At 45.3% G+C, this 25,432-nt stretch overlaps 9 non-coding genes across 9 annotated transcripts; all 9 read left to right on the top strand.

Annotated features, from left to right (window-relative positions):
• The first annotated feature begins 1,588 nt into the window (after positions 1-1,588).
• LOC130304747 (U2 spliceosomal RNA) lies at positions 1,589-1,779 on the top strand. Its single transcript, XR_008854472.1, has one exon. It is a non-coding gene; the product is annotated as a U2 spliceosomal RNA (small nuclear RNA).
• Positions 1,780-3,862: 2,083 nt separating this feature from the next.
• On the top strand, positions 3,863-4,053 carry LOC130304746 (U2 spliceosomal RNA). The gene has a single exon (XR_008854471.1). It is a non-coding gene; the product is annotated as a U2 spliceosomal RNA (small nuclear RNA).
• A 2,075-nt stretch (positions 4,054-6,128) lies between these two features.
• On the top strand, positions 6,129-6,319 carry LOC130304745 (U2 spliceosomal RNA). Its single transcript, XR_008854470.1, has one exon. It is a non-coding gene; the product is annotated as a U2 spliceosomal RNA (small nuclear RNA).
• A 2,083-nt stretch (positions 6,320-8,402) lies between these two features.
• Positions 8,403-8,593, top strand: LOC130304744 (U2 spliceosomal RNA). The gene has a single exon (XR_008854469.1). It is a non-coding gene; the product is annotated as a U2 spliceosomal RNA (small nuclear RNA).
• A 2,067-nt stretch (positions 8,594-10,660) lies between these two features.
• LOC130304743 (U2 spliceosomal RNA) lies at positions 10,661-10,851 on the top strand. Its single transcript, XR_008854468.1, has one exon. It is a non-coding gene; the product is annotated as a U2 spliceosomal RNA (small nuclear RNA).
• A 2,058-nt stretch (positions 10,852-12,909) lies between these two features.
• On the top strand, positions 12,910-13,100 carry LOC130304742 (U2 spliceosomal RNA). The gene has a single exon (XR_008854467.1). It is a non-coding gene; the product is annotated as a U2 spliceosomal RNA (small nuclear RNA).
• Positions 13,101-15,198: 2,098 nt separating this feature from the next.
• Positions 15,199-15,389, top strand: LOC130304741 (U2 spliceosomal RNA). Its single transcript, XR_008854466.1, has one exon. It is a non-coding gene; the product is annotated as a U2 spliceosomal RNA (small nuclear RNA).
• A 2,086-nt stretch (positions 15,390-17,475) lies between these two features.
• LOC130304740 (U2 spliceosomal RNA) lies at positions 17,476-17,666 on the top strand. The gene has a single exon (XR_008854465.1). It is a non-coding gene; the product is annotated as a U2 spliceosomal RNA (small nuclear RNA).
• Positions 17,667-19,759: 2,093 nt separating this feature from the next.
• On the top strand, positions 19,760-19,950 carry LOC130304738 (U2 spliceosomal RNA). Its single transcript, XR_008854463.1, has one exon. It is a non-coding gene; the product is annotated as a U2 spliceosomal RNA (small nuclear RNA).
• Positions 19,951-25,432: the final 5,482 nt, after the last annotated feature.

Genomic DNA, 25,432 nt, shown 5'->3' with positions numbered 1-25,432 from the left:
GTCATTGCTGTACATTGACCATGCATTGCTTCTGTGGTATTGCAAAGGCAAAGACAAATGCTTCCAGCCATCCATTGCACTAATGGATTGGTCATCAGCTGGCTGTCTATGTCCCGCATCAATATAGACCAAAGTACAGAGGGTTAGGCTATGCTATTGTGCACCTACCTGATGCATCAGAAGGTGCGAGGCCCTTGCTAAATTCTGTGCACAGACTTTGAGATCTATACTTTAGACTGTATCTAAACCTGCTCCAACATGGACTGACATTCTGGCCTACTTTCAGCCGATGCGACTTGTCTGTCGCTGAACAGTCGCTTTTTATGTATTCAGCACCTATGTATAATGTTGTAAAAATGCTCTAGAAGCTAAAGTCGCAGAAATGTCACACATATTTGGCCTGCAACTTTCTGTGCGACAAATTCAGACAGGAAAAATCAGTATAAATCCTTAGAAAATTATCCCCCAGTGTCTCCATCTGCTGGCGGTATTGAATAAGCATTGCTGCACTGATGGGGTATGCATTAGACGAAAAAAAAGAAGAAAAAGAAGAATAATACGCCCAGAAAAGAGGCGAAAAGGAGAAAAACGTAAAAAAACGTGAAAAAAAAGTAAGAGGAAGAGAAGGGAAAAAAAGGTGGAAATGGGTTTAAAAGTGATTTCGGCGGAGAAATATATATATATATATATATATATATATATATATATATATATACGCGCACACACACACATATATATAAACGTATTCTCCGTTGAGATATTGCAGCCGCTGCTGTGTCCAGGCCCAGGAGCCTTAGCACTGTGCTGTGATGTCACTCAATACCACTGACATCACTAGGTGTAAACAACATCTCTCCTTTGCTGTGTATGTGACTATGGAGCTGTTTGGTGATGTCGTCTATTATGGCCTTCATAGAAGCAACAGGAGATTGTTGCATCCATCTAGAACCCTCAGAACTACAGTGCTATGATGTCACTCACTTCCACAGGCCTTGCAGAGTGTAAACAACAACAACCCAGCTTTGTTGTGTATGTAACCATAGGGATTTGTGATGTCACCTAGAACCTTCACAGCAGCGACAGCTTTATGAGGAGCATCAGCACTGCTCTGCCTGAGCAGAACCATCACCGCCATAGGTTGTCAAATAACCCGGATTTAACCCACACAGGTAAGTCCAATGGGGTGCAGGCATGTCCTCTATGCTTACAGCTTCCCGTGGGTGTTGGTTTGATACCGTTTGGGGACAGCCAAGGAGGCATCTGCAGGCAACAAAGGTAGGTGTGTGCTTGTGTGTGTGTTTCCTATGCAGATCCTAAGCCCAGTGTCACATGCAAGTAGGAGGAGTAAGAAGGGTTCCTGGCAAATCCGGGTTATGGATTGCATTTAAAAAGGCCCCGTGGGAGTGCAATGGGCCCCTGTCTTGCTGCTTAGCAATAATGGTATGGGTTTAGGTTCTGCTGTGTGTACTGGTGGTTGACTGCCCCCCAGCCCAGAGTGTGCATGGAAAATTGTCTGGCAGCCTCCCTGACAGCAAGCAGTGATAGTGCCCATGAAGGGGACCTTGTTGGGCCCGCCCCTTTCACGGTTATCGCTTCTCGGCCTTTTGGCTAAGATCAAGTGTAGTATCTGTTCTTATCAGTTTAATATCTGATACGTCCCCTATCTGGGGACCATATATTAAATGGATTTTTGAGAACGGGGGCCGATTTCGAAGCTTGCTTCCGTCGCCCTATGCATTGACCCGATATGGCAGTATCTTCGGGTACAGTGCACCACCCCCTTACAGGGTTAAAAAGAAAGATTCCTACTTTCATTGCTACCTGCTTGCTGGCTAGCCAGCTAGCCAGCCCTGTGGGCCTTGCTGCTGCAGCCAAAAAACAAAAGGTGGTGCTGCTGCTGCTGCTTCTGCTGCTTCTGCTTGTGTCTGGCCGCTGTTGGAGCGTCCAGGCACAGGACTTCTGCTGCTGCTGACTAAATGGCCTCCTTAATTGGATCATTTGAGTAGCCAGCACACCTGTGCAGGTAGGGCATGACATGATAGGCAGCTGCCTTGATAGCGGGTGGGTGCTGAATGTTCCTAATTGACAAAATAAGATTAATGCTTATGAAGAAATATAAAATCTCATCCCTTCCCCAATATCGCGCCACACCCCTACCCCTTAATTCCCTGGTTGAACTTGATGGACATATGTCTTTTTTCGACCGTACTAACTATGTAACTATGTAACATAACATGGGGGGGGGGGGGGGGGGGGTCTCCTGGCTGTTCACACAGGTGTGTCATTGCTGTACATTGACCATGCATTGCTTCTGTGGTATTGCAAAGGCAAAGACAAATGCTTCCAGCCATCCATTGCACTAATGGATTGGTCATCAGCTGGCTGTCTATGTCCCGCATCAATATAGACCAAAGTACAGAGGGTTAGGCTATGCTATTGTGCACCTACCTGATGCATCAGAAGGTGCGAGGCCCTTGCTAAATTCTGTGCACAGACTTTGAGATCTATACTTTAGACTGTATCTAAACCTGCTCCAACATGGACTGACATTCTGGCCTACTTTCAGCCGATGCGACTTGTCTGTCGCTGAACAGTCGCTTTTTATGTATTCAGCACCTATGTATAATGTTGTAAAAATGCTCTAGAAGCTAAAGTCGCAGAAATGTCACACATATTTGGCCTGCAACTTTCTGTGCGACAAATTCAGACAGGAAAAATCAGTATAAATCCTTAGAAAATTATCCCCCAGTGTCTCCATCTGCTGGCGGTATTGAATAAGCATTGCTGCACTGATGGGGTATGCATTAGACGAAAAAAAAGAAGAAAAAGAAGAATAATACGCCCAGAAAAGAGGCGAAAAGGAGAAAAACGTAAAAAAACGTGAAAAAAAAGTAAGAGGAAGAGAAGGGAAAAAAAGGTGGAAATGGGTTTAAAAGTGATTTCGGCGGAGAAATATATATATATATATATATATATATATATATATATACGCGCACACACACACATATATATAAACGTATTCTCCGTTGAGATATTGCAGCCGCTGCTGTGTCCAGGCCCAGGAGCCTTAGCACTGTGCTGTGATGTCACTCAATACCACTGACATCACTAGGTGTAAACAACATCTCTCCTTTGCTGTGTATGTGACTATGGAGCTGTTTGGTGATGTCGTCTATTATGGCCTTCATAGAAGCAACAGGAGATTGTTGCATCCATCTAGAACCCTCAGAACTACAGTGCTATGATGTCACTCACTTCCACAGGCCTTGCAGAGTGTAAACAACAACAACCCAGCTTTGTTGTGTATGTAACCATAGGGATTTGTGATGTCACCTAGAACCTTCACAGCAGCGACAGCTTTATGAGGAGCATCAGCACTGCTCTGCCTGAGCAGAACCATCACCGCCATAGGTTGTCAAATAACCCGGATTTAACCCACACAGGTAAGTCCAATGGGGTGCAGGCATGTCCTCTATGCTTACAGCTTCCCGTGGGTGTTGGTTTGATACCGTTTGGGGACAGCCAAGGAGGCATCTGCAGGCAACAAAGGTAGGTGTGTGCTTGTGTGTGTGTTTCCTATGCAGATCCTAAGCCCAGTGTCACATGCAAGTAGGAGGAGTAAGAAGGGTTCCTGGCAAATCCGGGTTGTGGATTGCATTTAAAAAGGCCCCGTGGGAGTGCAATGGGCCCCTGTCTTGCTGCTTAGCAATAATGGTATGGGTTTAGGTTCTGCTGTGTGTACTGGTGGTTGACTGCCCCCCAGCCCAGAGTGTGCATGGAAAATTGTCTGGCAGCCTCCCTGACAGCAAGCAGTGATAGTGCCCATGAAGGGGACCTTGTTGGGCCCGCCCCTTTCACGGTTATCGCTTCTCGGCCTTTTGGCTAAGATCAAGTGTAGTATCTGTTCTTATCAGTTTAATATCTGATACGTCCCCTATCTGGGGACCATATATTAAATGGATTTTTGAGAACGGGGGCCGATTTCGAAGCTTGCTTCCGTCGCCCTATGCATTGACCCGATATGGCAGTATCTTCGGGTACAGTGCACCACCCCCTTACAGGGTTAAAAAGAAAGATTCCTACTTTCATTGCTACCTGCTTGCTGGCTAGCCAGCTAGCCAGCCCTGTGGGCCTTGCTGCTGCAGCCAAAAAACAAAAGGTGGTGCTGCTGCTGCTGCTTCTGCTGCTTCTGCTTGTGTCTGGCCGCTGTTGGAGCGTCCAGGCACAGGACTTCTGCTGCTGCTGACTAAATGGCCTCCTTAATTGGATCATTTGAGTAGCCAGCACACCTGTGCAGGTAGGGCATGACATGATAGGCAGCTGCCTTGATAGCGGGTGGGTGCTGAATGTTCCTAATTGACAAAATAAGATTAATGCTTATGAAGAAATATAAAATCTCATCCCTTCCCCAATATCGCGCCACACCCCTACCCCTTAATTCCCTGGTTGAACTTGATGGACATATGTCTTTTTTCGACCGTACTAACTATGTAACTATGTAACATAACATGGGGGGGGGGGGGGGGTCTCCTGGCTGTTCACACAGGTGTGTCATTGCTGTACATTGACCATGCATTGCTTCTGTGGTATTGCAAAGGCAAAGACAAATGCTTCCAGCCATCCATTGCACTAATGGATTGGTCATCAGCTGGCTGTCTATGTCCCGCATCAATATAGACCAAAGTACAGAGGGTTAGGCTATGCTATTGTGCACCTACCTGATGCATCAGAAGGTGCGAGGCCCTTGCTAAATTCTGTGCACAGACTTTGAGATCTATACTTTAGACTGTATCTAAACCTGCTCCAACATGGACTGACATTCTGGCCTACTTTCAGCCGATGCGACTTGTCTGTCGCTGAACAGTCGCTTTTTATGTATTCAGCACCTATGTATAATGTTGTAAAAATGCTCTAGAAGCTAAAGTCGCAGAAATGTCACACATATTTGGCCTGCAACTTTCTGTGCGACAAATTCAGACAGGAAAAATCAGTATAAATCCTTAGAAAATTATCCCCCAGTGTCTCCATCTGCTGGCGGTATTGAATAAGCATTGCTGCACTGATGGGGTATGCATTAGACGAAAAAAAAGAAGAAAAAGAAGAATAATACGCCCAGAAAAGAGGCGAAAAGGAGAAAAACGTAAAAAAACGTGAAAAAAAAGTAAGAGGAAGAGAAGGGAAAAAAAGGTGGAAATGGGTTTAAAAGTGATTTCGGCGGAGAAATATATATATATATATATATATATATATATATACGCGCACACACACACATATATATAAACGTATTCTCCGTTGAGATATTGCAGCCGCTGCTGTGTCCAGGCCCAGGAGCCTTAGCACTGTGCTGTGATGTCACTCAATACCACTGACATCACTAGGTGTAAACAACATCTCTCCTTTGCTGTGTATGTGACTATGGAGCTGTTTGGTGATGTCGTCTATTATGGCCTTCATAGAAGCAACAGGAGATTGTTGCATCCATCTAGAACCCTCAGAACTACAGTGCTATGATGTCACTCACTTCCACAGGCCTTGCAGAGTGTAAACAACAACAACCCAGCTTTGTTGTGTATGTAACCATAGGGATTTGTGATGTCACCTAGAACCTTCACAGCAGCGACAGCTTTATGAGGAGCATCAGCACTGCTCTGCCTGAGCAGAACCATCACCGCCATAGGTTGTCAAATAACCCGGATTTAACCCACACAGGTAAGTCCAATGGGGTGCAGGCATGTCCTCTATGCTTACAGCTTCCCGTGGGTGTTGGTTTGATACCGTTTGGGGACAGCCAAGGAGGCATCTGCAGGCAACAAAGGTAGGTGTGTGCTTGTGTGTGTGTTTCCTATGCAGATCCTAAGCCCAGTGTCACATGCAAGTAGGAGGAGTAAGAAGGGTTCCTGGCAAATCCGGGTTATGGATTGCATTTAAAAAGGCCCCGTGGGAGTGCAATGGGCCCCTGTCTTGCTGCTTAGCAATAATGGTATGGGTTTAGGTTCTGCTGTGTGTACTGGTGGTTGACTGCCCCCCAGCCCAGAGTGTGCATGGAAAATTGTCTGGCAGCCTCCCTGACAGCAAGCAGTGATAGTGCCCATGAAGGGGACCTTGTTGGGCCCGCCCCTTTCACGGTTATCGCTTCTCGGCCTTTTGGCTAAGATCAAGTGTAGTATCTGTTCTTATCAGTTTAATATCTGATACGTCCCCTATCTGGGGACCATATATTAAATGGATTTTTGAGAACGGGGGCCGATTTCGAAGCTTGCTTCCGTCGCCCTATGCATTGACCCGATATGGCAGTATCTTCGGGTACAGTGCACCACCCCCTTACAGGGTTATAAAGAAAGATTCCTACTTTCATTGCTACCTGCTTGCTGGCTAGCCAGCTAGCCAGCCCTGTGGGCCTTGCTGCTGCAGCCAAAAAACAAAAGGTGGTGCTGCTGCTGCTGCTTCTGCTGCTTCTGCTTGTGTCTGGCCGCTGTTGGAGCGTCCAGGCACAGGACTTCTGCTGCTGCTGACTAAATGGCCTCCTTAATTGGATCATTTGAGTAGCCAGCACACCTGTGCAGGTAGGGCATGACATGATAGGCAGCTGCCTTGATAGCGGGTGGGTGCTGAATGTTCCTAATTGACAAAATAAGATTAATGCTTATGAAGAAATATAAAATCTCATCCCTTCCCCAATATCGCGCCACACCCCTACCCCTTAATTCCCTGGTTGAACTTGATGGACATATGTCTTTTTTCGACCGTACTAACTATGTAACTATGTAACATAACATGGGGGGGGGGGGGGGGGTCTCCTGGCTGTTCACACAGGTGTGTCATTGCTGTACATTGACCATGCATTGCTTCTGTGGTATTGCAAAGGCAAAGACAAATGCTTCCAGCCATCCATTGCACTAATGGATTGGTCATCAGCTGGCTGTCTATGTCCCGCATCAATATAGACCAAAGTACAGAGGGTTAGGCTATGCTATTGTGCACCTACCTGATGCATCAGAAGGTGCGAGGCCCTTGCTAAATTCTGTGCACAGACTTTGAGATCTATACTTTAGACTGTATCTAAACCTGCTCCAACATGGACTGACATTCTGGCCTACTTTCAGCCGATGCGACTTGTCTGTCGCTGAACAGTCGCTTTTTATGTATTCAGCACCTATGTATAATGTTGTAAAAATGCTCTAGAAGCTAAAGTCGCAGAAATGTCACACATATTTGGCCTGCAACTTTCTGTGCGACAAATTCAGACAGGAAAAATCAGTATAAATCCTTAGAAAATTATCCCCCAGTGTCTCCATCTGCTGGCGGTATTGAATAAGCATTGCTGCACTGATGGGGTATGCATTAGACGAAAAAAAAGAAGAAAAAGAAGAATAATACGCCCAGAAAAGAGGCGAAAAGGAGAAAAACGTAAAAAAACGTGAAAAAAAAGTAAGAGGAAGAGAAGGGAAAAAAAGGTGGAAATGGGTTTAAAAGTGATTTCGGCGGAGAAATATATATATATATATATATATATATATATATATATATATCGCGCACACACACACATATATATAAACGTATTCTCCGTTGAGATATTGCAGCCGCTGCTGTGTCCAGGCCCAGGAGCCTTAGCACTGTGCTGTGATGTCACTCAATACCACTGACATCACTAGGTGTAAACAACATCTCTCCTTTGCTGTGTATGTGACTATGGAGCTGTTTGGTGATGTCGTCTATTATGGCCTTCATAGAAGCAACAGGAGATTGTTGCATCCATCTAGAACCCTCAGAACTACAGTGCTATGATGTCACTCACTTCCACAGGCCTTGCAGAGTGTAAACAACAACAACCCAGCTTTGTTGTGTATGTAACCATAGGGATTTGTGATGTCACCTAGAACCTTCACAGCAGCGACAGCTTTATGAGGAGCATCAGCACTGCTCTGCCTGAGCAGAACCATCACCGCCATAGGTTGTCAAATAACCCGGATTTAACCCACACAGGTAAGTCCAATGGGGTGCAGGCATGTCCTCTATGCTTACAGCTTCCCGTGGGTGTTGGTTTGATACCGTTTGGGGACAGCCAAGGAGGCATCTGCAGGCAACAAAGGTAGGTGTGTGCTTGTGTGTGTGTTTCCTATGCAGATCCTAAGCCCAGTGTCACATGCAAGTAGGAGGAGTAAGAAGGGTTCCTGGCAAATCCGGGTTATGGATTGCATTTAAAAAGGCCCCGTGGGAGTGCAATGGGCCCCTGTCTTGCTGCTTAGCAATAATGGTATGGGTTTAGGTTCTGCTGTGTGTACTGGTGGTTGACTGCCCCCCAGCCCAGAGTGTGCATGGAAAATTGTCTGGCAGCCTCCCTGACAGCAAGCAGTGATAGTGCCCATGAAGGGGACCTTGTTGGGCCCGCCCCTTTCACGGTTATCGCTTCTCGGCCTTTTGGCTAAGATCAAGTGTAGTATCTGTTCTTATCAGTTTAATATCTGATACGTCCCCTATCTGGGGACCATATATTAAATGGATTTTTGAGAACGGGGGCCGATTTCGAAGCTTGCTTCCGTCGCCCTATGCATTGACCCGATATGGCAGTATCTTCGGGTACAGTGCACCACCCCCTTACAGGGTTAAAAAGAAAGATTCCTACTTTCATTGCTACCTGCTTGCTGGCTAGCCAGCTAGCCAGCCCTGTGGGCCTTGCTGCTGCAGCCAAAAAACAAAAGGTGGTGCTGCTGCTGCTGCTTCTGCTGCTTCTGCTTGTGTCTGGCCGCTGTTGGAGCGTCCAGGCACAGGACTTCTGCTGCTGCTGACTAAATGGCCTCCTTAATTGGATCATTTGAGTAGCCAGCACACCTGTGCAGGTAGGGCATGACATGATAGGCAGCTGCCTTGATAGCGGGTGGGTGCTGAATGTTCCTAATTGACAAAATAAGATTAATGCTTATGAAGAAATATAAAATCTCATCCCTTCCCCAATATCGCGCCACACCCCTACCCCTTAATTCCCTGGTTGAACTTGATGGACATATGTCTTTTTTCGACCGTACTAACTATGTAACTATGTAACATAACATGGGGGGGGGGGGGGGGGGTCTCCTGGCTGTTCACACAGGTGTGTCATTGCTGTACATTGACCATGCATTGCTTCTGTGGTATTGCAAAGGCAAAGACAAATGCTTCCAGCCATCCATTGCACTAATGGATTGGTCATCAGCTGGCTGTCTATGTCCCGCATCAATATAGACCAAAGTACAGAGGGTTAGGCTATGCTATTGTGCACCTACCTGATGCATCAGAAGGTGCGAGGCCCTTGCTAAATTCTGTGCACAGACTTTGAGATCTATACTTTAGACTGTATCTAAACCTGCTCCAACATGGACTGACATTCTGGCCTACTTTCAGCCGATGCGACTTGTCTGTCGCTGAACAGTCGCTTTTTATGTATTCAGCACCTATGTATAATGTTGTAAAAATGCTCTAGAAGCTAAAGTCGCAGAAATGTCACACATATTTGGCCTGCAACTTTCTGTGCGACAAATTCAGACAGGAAAAATCAGTATAAATCCTTAGAAAATTATCCCCCAGTGTCTCCATCTGCTGGCGGTATTGAATAAGCATTGCTGCACTGATGGGGTATGCATTAGACGAAAAAAAAGAAGAAAAAGAAGAATAATACGCCCAGAAAAGAGGCGAAAAGGAGAAAAACGTAAAAAAACGTGAAAAAAAAGTAAGAGGAAGAGAAGGGAAAAAAAGGTGGAAATGGGTTTAAAAGTGATTTCGGCGGAGAAATATATATATATATATATATATACGCGCACACACACACATATATATAAACGTATTCTCCGTTGAGATATTGCAGCCGCTGCTGTGTCCAGGCCCAGGAGCCTTAGCACTGTGCTGTGATGTCACTCAATACCACTGACATCACTAGGTGTAAACAACATCTCTCCTTTGCTGTGTATGTGACTATGGAGCTGTTTGGTGATGTCGTCTATTATGGCCTTCATAGAAGCAACAGGAGATTGTTGCATCCATCTAGAACCCTCAGAACTACAGTGCTATGATGTCACTCACTTCCACAGGCCTTGCAGAGTGTAAACAACAACAACCCAGCTTTGTTGTGTATGTAACCATAGGGATTTGTGATGTCACCTAGAACCTTCACAGCAGCGACAGCTTTATGAGGAGCATCAGCACTGCTCTGCCTGAGCAGAACCATCACCGCCATAGGTTGTCAAATAACCCGGATTTAACCCACACAGGTAAGTCCAATGGGGTGCAGGCATGTCCTCTATGCTTACAGCTTCCCGTGGGTGTTGGTTTGATACCGTTTGGGGACAGCCAAGGAGGCATCTGCAGGCAACAAAGGTAGGTGTGTGCTTGTGTGTGTGTTTCCTATGCAGATCCTAAGCCCAGTGTCACATGCAAGTAGGAGGAGTAAGAAGGGTTCCTGGCAAATCCGGGTTATGGATTGCATTTAAAAAGGCCCCGTGGGAGTGCAATGGGCCCCTGTCTTGCTGCTTAGCAATAATGGTATGGGTTTAGGTTCTGCTGTGTGTACTGGTGGTTGACTGCCCCCCAGCCCAGAGTGTGCATGGAAAATTGTCTGGCAGCCTCCCTGACAGCAAGCAGTGATAGTGCCCATGAAGGGGACCTTGTTGGGCCCGCCCCTTTCACGGTTATCGCTTCTCGGCCTTTTGGCTAAGATCAAGTGTAGTATCTGTTCTTATCAGTTTAATATCTGATACGTCCCCTATCTGGGGACCATATATTAAATGGATTTTTGAGAACGGGGGCCGATTTCGAAGCTTGCTTCCGTCGCCCTATGCATTGACCCGATATGGCAGTATCTTCGGGTACAGTGCACCACCCCCTTACAGGGTTAAAAAGAAAGATTCCTACTTTCATTGCTACCTGCTTGCTGGCTAGCCAGCTAGCCAGCCCTGTGGGCCTTGCTGCTGCAGCCAAAAAACAAAAGGTGGTGCTGCTGCTGCTGCTTCTGCTGCTTCTGCTTGTGTCTGGCCGCTGTTGGAGCGTCCAGGCACAGGACTTCTGCTGCTGCTGACTAAATGGCCTCCTTAATTGGATCATTTGAGTAGCCAGCACACCTGTGCAGGTAGGGCATGACATGATAGGCAGCTGCCTTGATAGCGGGTGGGTGCTGAATGTTCCTAATTGACAAAATAAGATTAATGCTTATGAAGAAATATAAAATCTCATCCCTTCCCCAATATCGCGCCACACCCCTACCCCTTAATTCCCTGGTTGAACTTGATGGACATATGTCTTTTTTCGACCGTACTAACTATGTAACTATGTAACATAACATGGGGGGGGGGGGTCTCCTGGCTGTTCACACAGGTGTGTCATTGCTGTACATTGACCATGCATTGCTTCTGTGGTATTGCAAAGGCAAAGACAAATGCTTCCAGCCATCCATTGCACTAATGGATTGGTCATCAGCTGGCTGTCTATGTCCCGCATCAATATAGACCAAAGTACAGAGGGTTAGGCTATGCTATTGTGCACCTACCTGATGCATCAGAAGGTGCGAGGCCCTTGCTAAATTCTGTGCACAGACTTTGAGATCTATACTTTAGACTGTATCTAAACCTGCTCCAACATGGACTGACATTCTGGCCTACTTTCAGCCGATGCGACTTGTCTGTCGCTGAACAGTCGCTTTTTATGTATTCAGCACCTATGTATAATGTTGTAAAAATGCTCTAGAAGCTAAAGTCGCAGAAATGTCACACATATTTGGCCTGCAACTTTCTGTGCGACAAATTCAGACAGGAAAAATCAGTATAAATCCTTAGAAAATTATCCCCCAGTGTCTCCATCTGCTGGCGGTATTGAATAAGCATTGCTGCACTGATGGGGTATGCATTAGACGAAAAAAAAGAAGAAAAAGAAGAATAATACGCCCAGAAAAGAGGCGAAAAGGAGAAAAACGTAAAAAAACGTGAAAAAAAAGTAAGAGGAAGAGAAGGGAAAAAAAGGTGGAAATGGGTTTAAAAGTGATTTCGGCGGAGAAATATATATATATATATATATATACGCGCACACACACACATATATATAAACGTATTCTCCGTTGAGATATTGCAGCCGCTGCTGTGTCCAGGCCCAGGAGCCTTAGCACTGTGCTGTGATGTCACTCAATACCACTGACATCACTAGGTGTAAACAACATCTCTCCTTTGCTGTGTATGTGACTATGGAGCTGTTTGGTGATGTCGTCTATTATGGCCTTCATAGAAGCAACAGGAGATTGTTGCATCCATCTAGAACCCTCAGAACTACAGTGCTATGATGTCACTCACTTCCACAGGCCTTGCAGAGTGTAAACAACAACCCAGCTTTGTTGTGTATGTAACCATAGGGATTTGTGATGTCACCTAGAACCTTCACAGCAGCGACAGCTTTATGAGGAGCATCAGCACTGCTCTGCCTGAGCAGAACCATCACCGCCATAGGTTGTCAAATAACCCGGATTTAACCCACACAGGTAAGTCCAATGGGGTGCAGGCATGTCCTCTATGCTTACAGCTTCCCGTGGGTGTTGGTTTGATACCGTTTGGGGACAGCCAAGGAGGCATCTGCAGGCAACAAAGGTAGGTGTGTGCTTGTGTGTGTGTTTCCTATGCAGATCCTAAGCCCAGTGTCACATGCAAGTAGGAGGAGTAAGAAGGGTTCCTGGCAAATCCGGGTTATGGATTGCATTTAAAAAGGCCCCGTGGGAGTGCAATGGGCCCCTGTCTTGCTGCTTAGCAATAATGGTATGGGTTTAGGTTCTGCTGTGTGTACTGGTGGTTGACTGCCCCCCAGCCCAGAGTGTGCATGGAAAATTGTCTGGCAGCCTCCCTAACAGCAAGCAGTGATAGTGCCCATGAAGGGGACCTTGTTGGGCCCGCCCCTTTCACGGTTATCGCTTCTCGGCCTTTTGGCTAAGATCAAGTGTAGTATCTGTTCTTATCAGTTTAATATCTGATACGTCCCCTATCTGGGGACCATATATTAAATGGATTTTTGAGAACGGGGGCCGATTTCGAAGCTTGCTTCCGTCGCCCTATGCATTGACCCGATATGGCAGTATCTTCGGGTACAGTGCACCACCCCCTTACAGGGTTAAAAAGAAAGATTCCTACTTTCATTGCTACCTGCTTGCTGGCTAGCCAGCTAGCCAGCCCTGTGGGCCTTGCTGCTGCAGCCAAAAAACAAAAGGTGGTGCTGCTGCTGCTGCTTCTGCTGCTTCTGCTTGTGTCTGGCCGCTGTTGGAGCGTCCAGGCACAGGACTTCTGCTGCTGCTGACTAAATGGCCTCCTTAATTGGATCATTTGAGTAGCCAGCACACCTGTGCAGGTAGGGCATGACATGATAGGCAGCTGCCTTGATAGCGGGTGGGTGCTGAATGTTCCTAATTGACAAAATAAGATTAATGCTTATGAAGAAATATAAAATCTCATCCCTTCCCCAATATCGCGCCACACCCCTACCCCTTAATTCCCTGGTTGAACTTGATGGACATATGTCTTTTTTCGACCGTACTAACTATGTAACTATGTAACATAACATGGGGGGGGGGGGGGGGGTCTCCTGGCTGTTCACACAGGTGTGTCATTGCTGTACATTGACCATGCATTGCTTCTGTGGTATTGCAAAGGCAAAGACAAATGCTTCCAGCCATCCATTGCACTAATGGATTGGTCATCAGCTGGCTGTCTATGTCCCGCATCAATATAGACCAAAGTACAGAGGGTTAGGCTATGCTATTGTGCACCTACCTGATGCATCAGAAGGTGCGAGGCCCTTGCTAAATTCTGTGCACAGACTTTGAGATCTATACTTTAGACTGTATCTAAACCTGCTCCAACATGGACTGACATTCTGGCCTACTTTCAGCCGATGCGACTTGTCTGTCGCTGAACAGTCGCTTTTTATGTATTCAGCACCTATGTATAATGTTGTAAAAATGCTCTAGAAGCTAAAGTCGCAGAAATGTCACACATATTTGGCCTGCAACTTTCTGTGCGACAAATTCAGACAGGAAAAATCTGTATAAATCCTTAGAAAATTATCCCCCAGTGTCTCCATCTGCTGGCGGTATTGAATAAGCATTGCTGCACTGATGGGGTATGCATTAGACGAAAAAAAAGAAGAAAAAGAAGAATAATACGCCCAGAAAAGAGGCGAAAAGGAGAAAAACGTAAAAAAACGTGAAAAAAAAGTAAGAGGAAGAGAAGGGAAAAAAAGGTGGAAATGGGCTTAAAAGTGATTTCGGCGGAGAAATATATATATATATATATATATATATATATATATATATATATATATATATATATACGCGCACACACACACATATATATAAACGTATTCTCCGTTGAGATATTGCAGCCGCTGCTGTGTCCAGGCCCAGGAGCCTTAGCACTGTGCTGTGATGTCACTCAATACCACTGACATCACTAGGTGTAAACAACATCTCTCCTTTGCTGTGTATGTGACTATGGAGCTGTTTGGTGATGTCGTCTATTATGGCATTCATAGAAGCAACAGGAGATTGTTGCATCCATCTAGAACCCTCAGAACTACAGTGCTATGATGTCACTCACTTCCACAGGCCTTGCAGAGTGTAAACAACAACAACCCAGCTTTGTTGTGTATGTAACCATAGGGATTTGTGATGTCACCTAGAACCTTCACAGCAGCGACAGCTTTATGAGGAGCATCAGCACTGCTCTGCCTGAGCAGAACCATCACCGCCATAGGTTGTCAAATAACCCGGATTTAACCCACACAGGTAAGTCCAATGGGGTGCAGGCATGTCCTCTATGCTTACAGCTTCCCGTGGGTGTTGGTTTGATACCGTTTGGGGACAGCCAAGGAGGCATCTGCAGGCAACAAAGGTAGGTGTGTGCTTGTGTGTGTGTTTCCTATGCAGATCCTAAGCCCAGTGTCACATGCAAGTAGGAGGAGTAAGAAGGGTTCCTGGCAAATCCGGGTTATGGATTGCATTTAAAAAGGCCCCGTGGGAGTGCAATGGGCCCCTGTCTTGCTGCTTAGCAATAATGGTATGGGTTTAGGTTCTGCTGTGTGTACTGGTGGTTGACTGCCCCCCAGCCCAGAGTGTGCATGGAAAATTGTCTGGCAGCCTCCCTGACAGCAAGCAGTGATAGTGCCCATGAAGGGGACCTTGTTGGGCCCGCCCCTTTCACGGTTATCGCTTCTCGGCCTTTTGGCTAAGATCAAGTGTAGTATCTGTTCTTATCAGTTTAATATCTGATACGTCCCCTATCTGGGGACCATATATTAAATGGATTTTTGAGAACGGGGGCCGATTTCGAAGCTTGCTTCCGTCGCCCTATGCATTGACCCGATATGGCAGTATCTTCGGGTACAGTGCACCACCCCCTTACAGGGTTAAAAAGAAAGATTCCTACTTTCATTGCTACCTGCTTGCTGGCTAGCCAGCTAGCCAGCCCTGTGGGCCTTGCTGCTGCAGCCAAAAAACAAAAGGTGGTGCTGCTGCTGCTGCTTCTGCTGCTTCTGCTTGTGTCTGGCCGCTGTTGGAGCGTCCAGGCACAGGACTTCTGCTGCTGCTGACTAAATGGCCTCCTTAATTGGATCATTTGAGTAGCCAGCACACCTGTGCAGGTAGGGCATGACATGATAGGCAGCTGCCTTGATAGCGGGTGGGTGCTGAATGTTCCTAATTGACAAAATAAGATTAATGCTTATGAAGAAATATAAAATCTCATCCCTTCCCCAATATCGCGCCACACCCCTACCCCTTAATTCCCTGGTTGAACTTGATGGACATATGTCTTTTTTCGACCGTACTAACTATGTAACTATGTAACATAACATGGGGGGGGGGGGGTCTCCTGGCTGTTCACACAGGTGTGTCATTGCTGTACATTGACCATGCATTGCTTCTGTGGTATTGCAAAGGCAAAGACAAATGCTTCCAGCCATCCATTGCACTAATGGATTGGTCATCAGCTGGCTGTCTATGTCCCGCATCAATATAGACCAAAGTACAGAGGGTTAGGCTATGCTATTGTGCACCTACCTGATGCATCAGAAGGTGCGAGGCCCTTGCTAAATTCTGTGCACAGACTTTGAGATCTATACTTTAGACTGTATCTAAACCTGCTCCAACATGGACTGACATTCTGGCCTACTTTCAGCCGATGCGACTTGTCTGTCGCTGAACAGTCGCTTTTTATGTATTCAGCACCTATGTATAATGTTGTAAAAATGCTCTAGAAGCTAAAGTCGCAGAAATGTCACACATATTTGGCCTGCAACTTTCTGTGCGACAAATTCAGACAGGAAAAATCAGTATAAATCCTTAGAAAATTATCCCCCAGTGTCTCCATCTGCTGGCGGTATTGAATAAGCATTGCTGCACTGATGGGGTATGCATTAGACGAAAAAAAAGAAGAAAAAGAAGAATAATACGCCCAGAAAAGAGGCGAAAAGGAGAAAAACGTAAAAAAACGTGAAAAAAAAGTAAGAGGAAGAGAAGGGAAAAAAAGGTGGAAATGGGTTTAAAAGTGATTTCGGCGGAGAAATATATATATATATATATATATATATATATATATATATATATATATACGCGCACACACACACATATATATAAACGTATTCTCCGTTGAGATATTGCAGCCGCTGCTGTGTCCAGGCCCAGGAGCCTTAGCACTGTGCTGTGATGTCACTCAATACCACTGACATCACTAGGTGTAAACAACATCTCTCCTTTGCTGTGTATGTGACTATGGAGCTGTTTGGTGATGTCGTCTATTATGGCCTTCATAGAAGCAACAGGAGATTGTTGCATCCATCTAGAACCCTCAGAACTACAGTGCTATGATGTCACTCACTTCCACAGGCCTTGCAGAGTGTAAACAACAACAACCCAGCTTTGTTGTGTATGTAACCATAGGGATTTGTGATGTCACCTAGAACCTTCACAGCAGCGACAGCTTTATGAGGAGCATCAGCACTGCTCTGCCTGAGCAGAACCATCACCGCCATAGGTTGTCAAATAACCCGGATTTAACCCACACAGGTAAGTCCAATGGGGTGCAGGCATGTCCTCTATGCTTACAGCTTCCCGTGGGTGTTGGTTTGATACCGTTTGGGGACAGCCAAGGAGGCATCTGCAGGCAACAAAGGTAGGTGTGTGCTTGTGTGTGTGTTTCCTATGCAGATCCTAAGCCCAGTGTCACATGCAAGTAGGAGGAGTAAGAAGGGTTCCTGGCAAATCCGGGTTATGGATTGCATTTAAAAAGGCCCCGTGGGAGTGCAATGGGCCCCTGTCTTGCTGCTTAGCAATAATGGTATGGGTTTAGGTTCTGCTGTGTGTACTGGTGGTTGACTGCCCCCCAGCCCAGAGTGTGCATGGAAAATTGTCTGGCAGCCTCCCTGACAGCAAGCAGTGATAGTGCCCATGAAGGGGACCTTGTTGGGCCCGCCCCTTTCACGGTTATCGCTTCTCGGCCTTTTGGCTAAGATCAAGTGTAGTATCTGTTCTTATCAGTTTAATATCTGATACGTCCCCTATCTGGGGACCATATATTAAATGGATTTTTGAGAACGGGGGCCGATTTCGAAGCTTGCTTCCGTCGCCCTATGCATTGACCCGATATGGCAGTATCTTCGGGTACAGTGCACCACCCCCTTACAGGGTTAAAAAGAAAGATTCCTACTTTCATTGCTACCTGCTTGCTGGCTAGCCAGCTAGCCAGCCCTGTGGGCCTTGCTGCTGCAGCCAAAAAACAAAAGGTGGTGCTGCTGCTGCTGCTTCTGCTGCTTCTGCTTGTGTCTGGCCGCTGTTGGAGCGTCCAGGCACAGGACTTCTGCTGCTGCTGACTAAATGGCCTCCTTAATTGGATCATTTGAGTAGCCAGCACACCTGTGCAGGTAGGGCATGACATGATAGGCAGCTGCCTTGATAGCGGGTGGGTGCTGAATGTTCCTAATTGACAAAATAAGATTAATGCTTATGAAGAAATATAAAATCTCATCCCTTCCCCAATATCGCGCCACACCCCTACCCCTTAATTCCCTGGTTGAACTTGATGGACATATGTCTTTTTTCGACCGTACTAACTATGTAACTATGTAACATAACATGGGGGGGGGGGGGGGGTGGGGGGGGGTCTCCTGGCTGTTCACACAGGTGTGTCATTGCTGTACATTGACCATGCATTGCTTCTGTGGTATTGCAAAGGCAAAGACAAATGCTTCCAGCCATCCATTGCACTAATGGATTGGTCATCAGCTGGCTGTCTATGTCCCGCATCAATATAGACCAAAGTACAGAGGGTTAGGCTATGCTATTGTGCACCTACCTGATGCATCAGAAGGTGCGAGGCCCTTGCTAAATTCTGTGCACAGACTTTGAGATCTATACTTTAGACTGTATCTAAACCTGCTCCAACATGGACTGACATTCTGGCCTACTTTCAGCCGATGCGACTTGTCTGTCGCTGAACAGTCGCTTTTTATGTATTCAGCACCTATGTATAATGTTGTAAAAATGCTCTAGAAGCTAAAGTCGCAGAAATGTCACACATATTTGGCCTGCAACTTTCTGTGCGACAAATTCAGACAGGAAAAATCAGTATAAATCCTTAGAAAATTATCCCCCAGTGTCTCCATCTGCTGGCGGTATTGAATAAGCATTGCTGCACTGATGGGGTATGCATTAGACGAAAAAAAAGAAGAAAAAGAAGAATAATACGCCCAGAAAAGAGGCGAAAAGGAGAAAAACGTAAAAAAACGTGAAAAAAAAGTAAGAGGAAGAGAAGGGAAAAAAAGGTGGAAATGGGTTTAAAAGTGATTTCGGCGGAGAAATATATATATATATATATATATATATATATATATATATATACGCGCACACACACACATATATATAAACGTATTCTCCGTTGAGATATTGCAGCCGCTGCTGTGTCCAGGCCCAGGAGCCTTAGCACTGTGCTGTGATGTCACTCAATACCACTGACATCACTAGGTGTAAACAACATCTCTCCTTTGCTGTGTATGTGACTATGGAGCTGTTTGGTGATGTCGTCTATTATGGCCTTCATAGAAGCAACAGGAGATTGTTGCATCCATCTAGAACCCTCAGAACTACAGTGCTATGATGTCACTCACTTCCACAGGCCTTGCAGAGTGTAAACAACAACAACCCAGCTTTGTTGTGTATGTAACCATAGGGATTTGTGATGTCACCTAGAACCTTCACAGCAGCGACAGCTTTATGAGGAGCATCAGCACTGCTCTGCCTGAGCAGAACCATCACCGCCATAGGTTGTCAAATAACCCGGATTTAACCCACACAGGTAAGTCCAATGGGGTGCAGGCATGTCCTCTATGCTTACAGCTTCCCGTGGGTGTTGGTTTGATACCGTTTGGGGACAGCCAAGGAGGCATCTGCAGGCAACAAAGGTAGGTGTGTGCTTGTGTGTGTGTTTCCTATGCAGATCCTAAGCCCAGTGTCACATGCAAGTAGGAGGAGTAAGAAGGGTTCCTGGCAAATCCGGGTTATGGATTGCATTTAAAAAGGCCCCGTGGGAGTGCAATGGGCCCCTGTCTTGCTGCTTAGCAATAATGGTATGGGTTTAGGTTCTGCTGTGTGTACTGGTGGTTGACTGCCCCCCAGCCCAGAGTGTGCATGGAAAATTGTCTGGCAGCCTCCCTAACAGCAAGCAGTGATAGTGCCCATGAAGGGGACCTTGTTGGGCCCGCCCCTTTCACGGTTATCGCTTCTCGGCCTTTTGGCTAAGATCAAGTGTAGTATCTGTTCTTATCAGTTTAATATCTGATACGTCCCCTATCTGGGGACCATATATTAAATGGATTTTTGAGAACGGGGGCCGATTTCGAAGCTTGCTTCCGTCGCCCTATGCATTGACCCGATATGGCAGTATCTTCGGGTACAGTGCACCACCCCCTTACAGGGTTAAAAAGAAAGATTCCTACTTTCATTGCTACCTGCTTGCTGGCTAGCCAGCTAGCCAGCCCTGTGGGCCTTGCTGCTGCAGCCAAAAAACAAAAGGTGGTGCTGCTGCTGCTGCTTCTGCTGCTTCTGCTTGTGTCTGGCCGCTGTTGGAGCGTCCAGGCACAGGACTTCTGCTGCTGCTGACTAAATGGCCTCCTTAATTGGATCATTTGAGTAGCCAGCACACCTGTGCAGGTAGGGCATGACATGATAGGCAGCTGCCTTGATAGCGGGTGGGTGCTGAATGTTCCTAATTGACAAAATAAGATTAATGCTTATGAAGAAATATAAAATCTCATCCCTTCCCCAATATCGCGCCACACCCCTACCCCTTAATTCCCTGGTTGAACTTGATGGACATATGTCTTTTTTCGACCGTACTAACTATGTAACTATGTAACATAACATGGGGGGGGGGGGGGGGGGGTCTCCTGGCTGTTCACACAGGTGTGTCATTGCTGTACATTGACCATGCATTGCTTCTGTGGTATTGCAAAGGCAAAGACAAATGCTTCCAGCCATCCATTGCACTAATGGATTGGTCATCAGCTGGCTGTCTATGTCCCGCATCAATATAGACCAAAGTACAGAGGGTTAGGCTATGCTATTGTGCACCTACCTGATGCATCAGAAGGTGCGAGGCCCTTGCTAAATTCTGTGCACAGACTTTGAGATCTATACTTTAGACTGTATCTAAACCTGCTCCAACATGGACTGACATTCTGGCCTACTTTCAGCCGATGCGACTTGTCTGTCGCTGAACAGTCGCTTTTTATGTATTCAGCACCTATGTATAATGTTGTAAAAATGCTCTAGAAGCTAAAGTCGCAGAAATGTCACACATATTTGGCCTGCAACTTTCTGTGCGACAAATTCAGACAGGAAAAATCAGTATAAATCCTTAGAAAATTATCCCCCAGTGTCTCCATCTGCTGGCGGTATTGAATAAGCATTGCTGCACTGATGGGGTATGCATTAGACGAAAAAAAAGAAGAAAAAGAAGAATAATACGCCCAGAAAAGAGGCGAAAAGGAGAAAAACGTAAAAAAACGTGAAAAAAAAGTAAGAGGAAGAGAAGGGAAAAAAAGGTGGAAATGGGTTTAAAAGTGATTTCGGCGGAGAAATATATATATATATATATATATATATATATATATATATATATATATATACGCGCACACACACACATATATATAAACGTATTCTCCGTTGAGATATTGCAGCCGCTGCTGTGTCCAGGCCCAGGAGCCTTAGCACTGTGCTGTGATGTCACTCAATACCACTGACATCACTAGGTGTAAACAACATCTCTCCTTTGCTGTGTATGTGACTATGGAGCTGTTTGGTGATGTCGTCTATTATGGCCTTCATAGAAGCAACAGGAGATTGTTGCATCCATCTAGAACCCTCAGAACTACAGTGCTATGATGTCACTCACTTCCACAGGCCTTGCAGAGTGTAAACAACAACAGGGGGGGCTGGGGATGACCCAGCTGTCGTGGTCCATGTGGGAACCAACGACAGAATACATGGTAGGTGGAGGTCCTTGAAGAATAATTACAAGGAACTAGGTGCCAAGCTGAAGGGAAGGACCTCTAAGGTTGTGTTCTCTGGAATACTTCCTGTGCCATGCGCATCGCAGGAAAGACAGCGGGAGCTTAGGGAGTTAAATGCATGGCTTAAGTCGTGGTGTGAGGGGGAAGGGTTTGGGTTTTTAGAGCACTGGGCTGACTTTTCATTGGGGTACAAACTCTATTCTACGGATAATTTGCACCTGAATGGAAGGGGGTCTTCTGTGCTGGGGGAGAGAATCCTGGAAGGGGTGGCTGAGTATTTAAACTAGGTGAGTGGGGGGAGGATAATAAAGCAAAGAAAGCAGACAGTGGGATGGATAGGTTAGAGAGGGGTCAGGACATAATGGCGGGTGGAGAGGAGTCCTGTGGGGGGAGGTTAAGAACAGTGGATAAGGAGATTCATGCGTTACAAACCAGCTGTAAAAATAAATGTAGCCCGAAAAATTGTAATCCCAATAATTCAAAAAATTCCATTAGCCCCAATAACTCAATAACTACAATAAGCCCCATTAACTCAAAAAATACTGTTAGCCCCAATAACTTAAATAACAACGTTAGACGCAATAACGCAAAAAATCCCATTAGCCCCAATAACTTAAATAACGTTAGACCCAATAACTCAAAAAATCCCATTAGCCCCAATAACTTAAATAGTACAATTAGCCCTTATAACTCAAAAAATGACATTAACCCCAATAACTCTGAAAATCCCATTAGTGAGACTATATGTGTAAAACTTAATGGAAATGTAAAGTGTATGTTCACAAATGCCAGAAGCCTAGCAAATAAAATGGGGGAGCTTGAGGCCTTGATACTGGAGGAACATATTGATATAGTTGGGGTCACTGAGACATGGCTGGACTCCTCGCATGACTGGGCTGTCAATCTGCAGGGGTTTACATTGTTTCGCAAGGATAGAATGAACAGAAAAGGTGGTGGAGTCTGTCTGTATGTAAGAAGTGGTATGAAAGTCAGTGTGAACGATGCCATAGTGTGTGATGATTCTGAGGAGGTGGAATCACTGTGGGTAGAATTACAAAAGGAGGGAAATACTGAAAAAATTATATTTGGTGTAATCTACAGACCCCCTAATATCACTGAAGAGATAGAAGGTCGGCTTCATAAACAAATAGAGAGGGCCACCCGGGCAGGTACAGTGGTAATAATGGGAGATTTTAACTATCCAGATATAGATTGGGGCCGGGGGTTGGCTAAAACTACAAAGGGGAGAAAATTCCTAAATTTATTGCAGGATAATTTTATGGGCCAGTTTGTGGAGGAACCAACAAGAAGTGATGCCTTGTTGGATCTGATCATTTCCAACAACGCAGAGCTGGTTGGTAATGTAACTGTGCGGGAAAACCTTGGTAATAGCGACCACAATATAGTTACTTTTGACTTAAAATGTAGAAAACAAAGACAGACGGGGAAAGCAAAAACATATAACTTTAAAAAGGCAAACTTCCCTGGGTTGAGGGCTGCACTACAGGACATAGACTGGGGGGAGGTGTTCTCAAATGCTGATGCAGAAGGTAAATGGGACATCTTTAAATCGACTCTAAATAACTATACAGCTAAATATATACCAAAGGGGAACAAATATAAACGATTAAAACTAAATCCTACATGGCTGACAAATGAGGTTAAAAGAGCAATAAACAACAAAAAAATAGCCTTCAAAAAATACAAATCTGATGGGTCAGCTATAACATTTAAACAGTACAAGGAGCTTAATAAAATCTGTAAAAATGTAATAAAAATAGCAAAAATTCAAAATGAGAGACAGGTGGCCGAAGAAAGCAAAACTAATCCTAAATATTTTTTTAGATATATAAATACAAAAAAACCAAGGGCAGAGCATGTAGGACCCCTTAATAATGATAATGGGGAGGTTGTCACGTGCGATCAAGAGAAGGCGGAGCTACTGAATGGGTTCTTTAGTTCTGTATATACTATGGAAGAAGGAGCTGACATTGGCCAGGTCAGTGCTGGTAACACATCATATAATGTATTGAACTGGCTTAATGTAGAGATGGTACAAGGTAAGTTAAGTAAAGTAAATGTAAGCAAATCTCCAGGGCCGGATGGACTACACCCAAGAGTTCTTAGAGAGGTAAGTTCAGTAATATCTGTACCCTTGTTCATGATATTTAGAGATTCTCTGGTGTCTGGTATTGTGCCAAGGGACTGGCGCAAGGCTAATGTGGTACCAATCTTCAAGAAGGGCTCTAGGTCTTCGCCAGGCAATTATAGACCGGTAAGTCTAACGTGCATTGTGGGTAAATTGTTTGAAGGACTTATAAGGGATTACATACAGGAATACATAGGGGATAATAGTATTATAAGTGATAGCCAGCATGGGTTTACTAAGGATAGAAGTTGTCAAACCAATCTAATTTGCTTTTATGAAGAGGTGAGTAGAAGCCTTGACAGAGGAATGGCTGTGGATATAGTGTTTCTGGATTTTGCTAAAGCATTTGATACTGTCCCTCATAGACGTCTGACAGGTAAGTTAAGGTCCTTGGGCTTGGAAACTTTAGTTTGTAACTGGATTGAACACTGGCTCATGGATCGTACCCAGAGAGTGGTGGTAAATGATTCGTACTCTGATTGGTCCCCGGTTATTAGTGGTGTACCCCAAGGTTCAGTACTGGGCCCGCTGCTGTTTAATTTATTTATCAATGATATAGAGAATGGTATTAACAGCTCTGTTTCTATCTTTGCAGATGACACCAAGCTTTGTAGCACGGTACAGTCTATAGAGGATGTGCATAAGTTACAAGATGACTTGGATAGACTAAGTGTCTGGGCATCCACTTGGCAAATGAGGTTCAATGTGGATAAATGTAAAGTTATGCATCTGGGTACTAATAACCTGCATGCGTCGTATGTCTTAGGGGGGATTAAACTGGCAGAGTCACTGGTAGAGAAGGATCTGGGTGTACTTGTAGATCACAGACTACAAAATAGCATGCAATGTCAGGCTGCTGCTTCCAAAGCCGGCAGGATATTGTCATGTATCAAAAGAGGCATGGACTCAAGGGACAGGGACATAATACTCCCCCTTTATAAAGCATTGGTACGGCCTCACCTGGAATATGCTGTTCAGTTTTGGTCGCCTGTTCATAAAAGGGACACTGCGGAGTTGGAAAGGGTGCAGAGACGCGCGACTAAACTAATATGGGGCATGGAACATCTTAGCTATGAGGAGCGATTAAAGGAGTTACAATTGTTTAGTCTTGAGAAGAGACGTTTAAGGGGGGATATGATAAACGTATATAAGTATATAAATGGCCCATACAAAAAATATGGAGAAAACCTGTTCCAGGTTAAACCCCCCCAAAGGACGAGGGGGCACTCCCTCCGTCTGGAGAAGAAAAGGTTTAGTCTAAAGGGGCGGCACGCCTTCTTTACCGTGAGGACTGTGAATTTATGGAACGGTCTACCTCAGGAACTGGTCACAGCAGGAACAATTAACAGCTTTAAAGCAGGGTTAGATACATTCCTGGAACAAAATAACATTAATGCTTATGCAGAATTATAAAACTACATCCCTTTCCATTATCCCCTTACATCCTTCCCTTCAATCCCCTGGTTGGACTTGATGGACGTATGTCTTTTTTCAACCATACTAACTATGTAACTATGTAACTATGTAACCCAGCTTTGTTGTGTATGTAACCATAGGGATTTGTGATGTCACCTAGAACCTTCACAGCAGCGACAGCTTTATGAGGAGCATCAGCACTGCTCTGCCTGAGCAGAACCATCACCGCCATAGGTTGTCAAATAACCCGGATTTAACCCACACAGGTAAGTCCAATGGGGTGCAGGCATGTCCTCTATGCTTACAGCTTCC

The sequence above is a fragment of the Hyla sarda genome, unplaced genomic scaffold (assembly GCF_029499605.1).
Source record: "Hyla sarda isolate aHylSar1 unplaced genomic scaffold, aHylSar1.hap1 scaffold_1289, whole genome shotgun sequence".
Lineage (NCBI taxonomy): Eukaryota > Metazoa > Chordata > Amphibia > Anura > Hylidae > Hyla > Hyla sarda.
Note: the sequence above shows the minus strand (reverse complement) of the source record. Positions and strands in the feature narration are given on the sequence as shown.